The sequence below is a fragment of the Triticum dicoccoides genome, chromosome 4A (genome assembly GCF_002162155.2).
Source record: "Triticum dicoccoides isolate Atlit2015 ecotype Zavitan chromosome 4A, WEW_v2.0, whole genome shotgun sequence".
In the NCBI taxonomy this organism is placed as follows: Eukaryota; Viridiplantae; Streptophyta; class Magnoliopsida; order Poales; family Poaceae; genus Triticum; species Triticum dicoccoides.
The window spans coordinates 352,501,235-352,510,367 of NC_041386.1; positions in this window are offsets into that span (position 1 = coordinate 352,501,235).

A 9,133-nucleotide genomic window follows, 5' to 3' on the forward strand; every position below is an offset into this window, starting at 1 on the left:
AAAAATAATGGAAACTACAGGGGAGGAGGAGACGAACAAGGGGTTTGGTGCTAGGCATAGAATCTCCGTATTCTGGCTTCGGTTCGAGGCGATTGTCTGATGCATAGCGAAGACAGTACGCTCCTCCAGTGAGAACTTCGTCAATTATGAAGGGACCCTCCCATTTGGTCTTGAGCTTGTCCTTTTTCTTCTCCAGCAGGCGTAGAACGAGTTCGCCATCGTTGTAAGTCTTGGCCCGTACTTCTCTGCTTTGATATCTTCGAGCCTGCTATTGGTAAAATGCTGAACGGGCTTTTGCGACATCGCGTTCCTCCTCCAGGGAATCTAGGCCATACTGCCGATCAAGCTCGACTTCTCTCTCTTCGTACATACGCTCTCGAGGTGAGTCATGAATAATATCGCAGGGCAATACGGCCTCTGTGTCATACACCATGAAGAAAGGTGTGTATCGGTAGTGCGGTTGGGCGTGGTCCACAGCCCCCAGAGTACGGAGCCGGGCTCCTCAATCCAGTGCTTGTCTGATTCTTTCAAAGACTGCACTAGTCTAGGCTTGATGTCGCTCATAATAAGACCGTTGGCTCATTCGACTTGACCGTTGGTTTGTGGGTGGTAGACGGAGGCGTAATCGAGTTTAATAACCAGATTAGTACACCAAGTTTGGGTTCACGACTAGTCATGTCGGCCCGGGTTCTCTGTCATATGGATGCTAGCTACACTATCATATACGTGAGCAAAAAGGCGCAAACGGTCCCGGGCCATGGTAAGACGACACCCGTGGGAATACCGTGCGTGAGGCCGCAAAGTGATATGAGGTGTTACCGGCTAGATCGATGTGACTTGGAATCGGGGTCCTGACAGCTTTGGTATTAGAGCCTGACTGTCTGTAGGATTACCAAGCCAAACTAGTCAAAGTTGAGTCTAGAAATTCTTTAGTTATGTAAGGGAATTGATTGTGGAAGGGAATGTAAGGCTCTTTTTACTTCTTATACCCTATGCCCTTCTGATCTGAGTCATCCTCTTCTTTTCTGCGGGGATTAAGAACTAGGCTTTCTCATCTTCTATCAGGATCACGTGTTACTAATCTGTAGACTTATATGATTGTTGGATTCATGTCTTAGTTCAGTGTCCAGTACTTTCCTATGTTGACAGTTGATCTCGGAACCTTGATATTGTGATGTTGAGTGGTTATGCCACCATTTTGCAGGATATCTCAAATCGTTTTGAGCATTTACAGCCGTTATGATGTCCGAGTCATCCCAGGTCTCTAAATAGTCTAATGCATTTGCAAATCCTTTCTTTCCGTTCCCGATATCCTTTTTGGTCAGAATAAGCACACAAACCGGTATGTTGAGGTACTCTATTGCCTCGGTATATATGTTGGGGCTATTATTATGACCCTAGGTGTTTTAGGGAGTCACCTAGTAATCTAGCCATGTTTTGTGTCTCCGGTGTCATGATTTTTCCACCATTCTTGATAGCATTCCGTGATGCCATTTAGTAGTACGTATTCTATTCCTGGGTTCTTGGACCCGAGATTCACCCTACTTACTTCGTGTTGATAGTGTTGCTTGAACCTTTAGGATAGTAGTAATCTTTGTGATAGTCTTCGAGGTCCTTGGTATATCATTCTTCCAAATACCATGAACCATCATGGCAGAAGTTCTTTTGAACCAAAATATGAGAACCAGGGTGCTCTTGAGGAGTACTCCATTCATATTGTGAATCTGCCAGTCCCTTTTCTTCTGCATGGGTTATACGGAAGAAATATGTTGAACTTGTTCGACATACTAATCTATGCATCCATAACTCAGAAAATCATATGTTCTTTGAGTTGTCCCTCATTAGTTGTTTTCTGACCTCCGACTATCAATTTGTAGTCAGGAGTAGTTGTGCATTCGTGTTATCGATGCCTATTATTCTTGTGGTCCGTCAAGCCATTCTATTCCGGAATGACTAGGAGAAACAAACTCAAGCACCTCATCCATTTCTTGGACTGGTCAAAGTAGTTGTATTCCGCATATCAAAATGCCAATCCAGCTTTTGTTCTGTTCTACCCTGAAGTATTACCCACTTTATGTCAGGAATGTCATGGGAGTTGCACCACCTCCTATGAACTCTTGATACAGTGATACTTCTCGCCATCATCGTTCATTGCTCGGTCTCCATGTTATTGTAACAGGAATACTGACAAGTGAATCGTGATGTGTGAAGTCAATACTCCTAGCAACCCTTTGCTTGGTAGTTAATGAACATTAATATCATTCTTAGTGTGCTGATTATTGAATCATCACCATAAGGTTGATCGTGCTACCTAGTCCTTATTTCCTGGTGCACTCTTCGATCAACGAGTTAGGATTTTGCCAAACCCTTGCTCTTTTGATCATATCGTCTTGCCCTGAAAAGCATGATTGATCTCGAGCTTGGTATCATATCGATGGTTCGTGATTTTCCGAATATCTTCTCGGAGGTATCCCCAGGTTGTCACCTGACCTCTATGTTGAGTTTGTGATCAAGTTGGTTTCTTGTAAACCACCCCTTCTCCAAGAATCTGTGTTGGATACCCCTAAGCTAGTTGGTTAAGCTAAACAATAACTTGGGGAGTTGGAAGATGAAAGATTTTCCCACCTAGTTCATTTTCAAAGGGATATCCTTGTGTTGTGTGTGTGTTGAAGAAAGATGATATCTTCACCGATTGATCCTCGTGATCAGTTCTTGAATCTATCGTCTTGTCCAACCTTGATTTGAGTGTGAGCTATACTCAAATCAAATCAGAACCAATGATATTCGTATTGTTGTCTACTCGTGGTTGACTCCTCGAGCATACACCATTACATCTTTTGGTCTGACCAATACTATCACATTGTTCACATAATGGTGGAAGTCCAGTGATATGGAAATTCCGATGAGTTGCTGTTGAGCCCATCAACAGCATTTTTGTCTCCTCCATGATTTGTGTTGAACATCCAGCTAGTGTTGAAAACTTGTGTAAGCATTTTATTCATGCCCCGTTCATCAAGTATATGTTTGGATGAAAGAAGTGACTTCCTTTGATTCATGTGCATTTGATGTAAGTTGCCGCCGTGAATTCTAGAAAGTTTGTTTTACTTCCTCTGGAATCATCCCAAGTCAGTCATGCATGTGCTAAGTATTCTATGGTCTGATAGACTGATCATCTTCATTCTATATGTATCCCTAGCACACCAAGCCACTGATTGGTTTGTTCAAGGACAAGAAGTCTCTTCTTAAGAGCAAGACTTATGCAAGGACTTCGATATCCTTGATGATGGCTCCCCACCTGGACTCGATAGTGTTTTATTATAAGACTACTACGTGGTCATGCTTGTCTGGAACAGCGTGTTCACATGTTGCAGCAGAACCAGCTCATGTTTTGAAGCTTGCTATCATAGTTCATCTCCCGAGAGTCCCGCAACGTCATCTCGTTGATTTGTGTTGCAAACTTTCATTTTTCTCTCTAGACTGGAAGAGTCTGGAATATTCTGACACCAACCAGATCTGAATCTCAGGCAGATATGATGGTTGGAACGTTTCCTATGAACTATAATATTGGTCTCTCTGTAACCCGGTAAAGTGGATGTCGTGGCCAACACACCAGCCAGAAGACCTATTATTGTAGTATCTTGATTGAGGAAGTTGGCCACATCCCCGTAAGGATCTCGCAGGATTTACTTCCGTAGTTATTCCTTATGGATTCATGTGCTCCCGAATTCCGACCTTTTACTTGATGTTCTAGATACCAAACCATATATAAATGGGTTACGCTAGCACAACAAGGGGAACATTAGAAGCGGAGTGCTAAATGTCTCTCGGTCAATCATCCAAATTTTGTTCCCTTAGGCTCGCTAAGGTGAAATTTAAGAAAGTGGTGTCTTCCTTTGCATCTACATCATCCATCACTATTCATCATGGCAGTATGTTGTGTTGCCAGGATCCTTGACACAGATGTTGGTAGAACCTTGATGAATATGGAAATGCTCAAGTTCTTGAGAGCACGCGCAAGCAAAACCATCCCTTGCGTTGTCTTCAACAAGGTAGTCCACATCATCCATTCTAGTTTGGGTATGCCATCCCTTTGTACTTCGCTAACGATTGTTGTGATTTGCCTTAGGCTGGTATAAAGAGTTTCAATGATCTCTGAATCAAAAGTAATTCTTTTTTCCACTTAAAGGAATATTTCTGCGAGTCACCTTCCTCTAAGATGTCTCGTTATGGTATCATGGAAACTCAACTCCTCGCTACATTAACAACCGTTCACCACCTTCTTAAGCTAGAAATTGTTGTCTACCTAGTGAACCTTCGTCATCTGTTACACTCCATCCCTATCGATGTATGTTTCATGTCTCAGCTCGAGAGATGTTTCAATGTCTCATTCCGTGAGTTGATAATCGGTTGTTCGATCTTCGAGAAGATCGATCCTTCTAGAGTTTTTGCTTTCCTCTCAATGCCATGTTGGTTGGAGTTTTCAGATCAATACGTCGAGACAAAGATGGTGACGAATCAACGTTCCTATGAAGTGCAAGTTGGATCCTGAAGTTTGTGATAGTTTGTGTCTGTAGGATCGAAAGTATGTCTAGAGGGGGGTGATTAGACTACTTAAACAAATAAAACTTATCGTTTTCCCAATTTTAGTTCTTGGCAGATTTTAGCAACTTTGGACAAGTCAAGCAATCTTAACACAAGTCAAGCAATCTTAACACAATTCAAGCAAGCATGCAAAGAGTATATGAGCAGCGGAAAGTAAAGCATGCAACTTGCAAGAATGTAAAGGGAGGGGTTTGGAAGATTCAAACGCAATAGGAGACACAGATGTTTTTGTCGTAGTTCCGATAGGTGGTGCTATCGTACATCCATGTTGATGGAGACTTCAACCCACGAAGGGTAACGGCTGCCCGAGTCCACGGAGGGCTCCACCAATGAAGGGTCCACAAAGAAGCAACCTTGTCTATCCCACCATGGCCGTCGCCCATGAAGGACTTGCCTCACTAGCGGTAGATCTTCACGAAGTAGGCGATCTCCTTGCCCTTACAAACAACTTGGTTCAACTCCACAATCTTGTCGGAGGCTCCCAAGTGACACCTAGCCAATCTAGGAGACACCACTCTCCAAGAAGTAACAAATGGTGTGTTGATGATGAACTCCTTGCTCTTGTGCTTCAAATGATAGTCTCCCCAACACTCAACTCTCTCTCACAAGATATGGATTTGGTGGAAAGAGTATTTGAGTGGAAAGCAACTTGGGGAAGGCTAGAGATCAAGATTTATATGGTAAGAATGGAATATCTTGGCCTCAACACAAGTGTAGGTGGTTCTCTCTCAGAAAAAGTAAGTTGGAAGTGTAGGTTTGTTCTGATGGCTCTCTCCACAAATGAAGAGGTGGTGGAGGGGTATATATAGCCACCACACAAAATCTAACCATTACACACAACTTGCCAATCTCGGTGGGACCGAATTGATAAACTCGGTCGGACCGATTCAGCAAAGCTAGTGATAGTTAGGAGTTTCGGTGGGACCGACATGCAACTCGGTAGGACCGATATGGTTAGGGTTATGGGCATAATGTAATCTCGGTGAGACCGATTACACAAACTCGGTGAGACCGATTTTGGTAATAAGCTAACTAGAGAGTTGGTCAGGTAAACTCGGTGGGACCGATTCGCTCATTTTGGTGAGACCGAAATGTTACAAAAGGGAAATAGAGAGTTTACATTGCAATCTCAGTGGGACCGATCGCTCATCTCGGTGGGATTGAAACGTTACGAAGGGAAACAGAGAGATTACAATCCCATCTCGGTGAGACCGAGATCCCTATCGGTGAGACCGATTTGCCTAGGGTTTGTGGCAGTGGCTATGACATTTTAACTTGGTGGCGCCGGATAGAAAGAATCGGTGGTGCCGAGTTTGAATTTTGGTTTAGGTCATATGTGGATGTGAGAGAGTAATTGAGGGTTTTAGAGCATATCACTAAGCATTTTGAGCAAGAGCCTCATTAAGCAACACCTCATCCCTCCTTAATAGTATTGGCTTTTCCTATAGAGTCAATGTGATCTTGGATCACTAAAATAGAAAATGTAGAGTCTTGAGCTTTGAGCTTGAGCCAATCCTTTTGTCCTTAGCATGTTGAGGGGTCCACTTTTCTCACCCATGCCATGCCAATCATTGAGATTTCCTGAGATATTAATCTTGAAATAGCATTTGCTCAATGAGCTATATGTTGTTAGGAATTACCAAAACTACCGAGGGATAGTTGCACTTTCAGTGTCCCCCCTTCCATCTTACCCTACGCTTGAATCTCGGGACGAGATTCTTGTTTAGTGGGGGTGAGTTGTGACATACCTAGTTCTGACATGCCTAGTTCTGGCATCTGGTGTTGCATCATGTTTACTTTTCACAGAAAGTTGAAATGGGGATGACAGAACCCCCAGCACCCCCTGGAAATAACTAGGGTTTACAAAAATCTTTTCCAATGATCCCAAAATGCCCTTTGGAAATGTTCATCATTTCTGATAAATGTAAAAACCTCTGCCAAAAATGATAAACATATTTCAAGGTCATTTTGGATTTTTGAATTAACTCATATTGTATTTCAATTGGGGCATTTAAATCCTATAAATATTTTAAATGCTCTAATAATTCTGAAACTAGTTGAGGGCTGTTGGGAATAATTTCAATAGTGCCCACAAATATTTTCAGGATTTTTTGAAATGCTCTGGCATTTTTAATAAAGCCAAAACAATTGCATAAAATAGAAACAATAGAAAGGTACCTCACCTGGGCTTACCTGGCGGCCCAAGTGGCCGGCCCAGCCACCTGGCCCCCTCCCCTATCGTATTCCTCCTTGCTAGGAGGACAAGCGCGTGGACGACGCACGACGGCGCACGCCTGGCCACCTCTTGCTTGCCGCTTCGCCCTGGCCTCTTCGGGTGACGCCATGCAGCCCCCAACCGCTCTCTCGCCCTCCCCATGCCTTTCTCCCTCATCTGGCTTCCTCCCTGGCATCACCCGAGAGTCGTCGCCGCCGCCGCTCGCTGTTGCCGTGGTCACAGCCACTGCCTCGCCTCGCCGAAGCGCTTAGAAGCTCCGCCTCGACCCCCTCTTCCTCCCCACGGAGCCACACCCCGCCGGAACCTCTGACCGTCGGCGAACTCACCGGGGATTCACGAGCCCTAGCCCCTCCCCGGCCTCGCCGTTGCCTCTGCTGGATTCACCGTGGGCCCCTTCCCCTTTCCCCTCTCTCCCCATGCTCATCCGCACGTTCTAACCACCGTGGCCGTCGGAGCCAACAGCTCCTCGCCACCGGTCATGTCGCCACCGTGACTACGGCCGTGCAAGCGCGCGTCCGAGCCCACCACTGCACTCGCTGCACTCCCGCGAGTCGATCACGGCCATCCGCGACTCCGGACATGCCCCACAACATGCAAACCACCGTTGGCCGAACTCCGACCGCCGCCGTGAGCTTGCTTCCGACGAGCTCGGTCCACCCCAGCTGCTCCTGCTTGCCCCGTTAGATGCGCACGATCACTAGCTCCCGGTAGAGCCTCTCCGCCGCTCATTTGGTCACCTGAGCTGCATTTCCGAGCACCTCCGCCGTCTCGGTGAGACCGAGATCCCTATCGGTGAGACCGATTTGCCTAGGGTTTGTGGCAGTGGCTATGCCATTTGAACTCGGTGGCGCCGGATAGAAAGAATCGGTGGGGCTGAGTTTGACTTTTGGTTTAGGTCATATGTGGATGTGAGAGAGTAATTGAGGGTTTCAGAGCATATCACTAAGCATTTTGAGCAAGAGCCTCATTAAGCAACACCTCATCCCTCCTTAATAGTACTGGCTTTTCCTATAGACTCAATGTGATCTTGGATCACTAAAATAGAAAATGTAGAGTCTTGAGCTTTGAGCTTGAGCCAATCCTTTTTCCCTTAGCATTTTGAGGGGTTCACTTTTCTCATCCATGCCATGCCAATCATTGAGCTTTCCTGAGATATTAATCTTGAAATAACATGAGCTCAATGAGCTATATGTTGTTAGGAATTACCAAAACCACCTAGGGATAGTTGCACTTTCAATCTCCCCCTTCTTGGTAATTGATGACAACATATAGATCAAAGCTTCGACAAATGATAATAAGAGTGAAAGACATTGTTGCTTTGAGAAGTATGTGAAAGTAAGAGCTCCCCCTAAATTTGTGCATAGTTTAAGATTTGCTTTGGACTGGAAATGCACAATGAGTTAGGAACGTGGGTTACTCTTCCATGTCACATACATCTTGGTGGAGCACTCAAAATGATAATAATTAAATACATTCACTCATCACCAAGCAAAGTGAATGATCATATGGGGATATAAAAGGATAATGTCATCCAACAAGCATTAAGGTAGCATATGATCAAACACATCATCATCCAAGTATCACACACAAGCATCAAGTATCTCAAACAAGCAAATAAACAAAGTTCAACCACCAAAAAATAAGAGAGAATAAAAAGCAACACTCTCTCTCGAAGCCTATGATCTATACATTTCTCCCCCTTATGCAACAAGTTACCAAAAAGTTCATAAAAAATGCATAGAGCTAGACCGACTCTCAGGCTTGGTCTTAAGGTGGTGGTGTAGATAAAACTCCAAGGACCAATGCATCAGTTGATGTAGATGGAGCTAGTGGAGTGGGTGCTGGAGCTGGTGGCACTGAAGCTGTAGCTGGTGCAGATGAAGTTGCTCTGGTGTCTGTAACAGGCACTGCAGCAGATCTCTGTCCTCTGGGCACTCTAGCAAAAGCATCAATGGTATACTTTCCCTTCTTCTCCTGCACTTCATCCTGAAGTTGCTCAACAACTGACTGGATCTCAGTGACCTTCACATCTAAATCATAGAACTTATGCTCCATGATCCTCTCCAAGCTCTCCTGGTTTTGAGTCAGGGTGGCCAGTCCCTTCTCAATCCTCAGAGTGGAGGCAATCAAGTAGCCAAGCTAATCTTGCTTGCTCTTTAGAAGATACTGAGATGCCTCATCAATGGTTGGCATCTTTGCAGCCTTTTCAGTCCTTGCCTTCTCCCTCTTTGCTTGTGCTTGCACAGAAGATGGTTCATTCTCATCCATCACCACAGTGTTGTCCTCAAAGTCTGG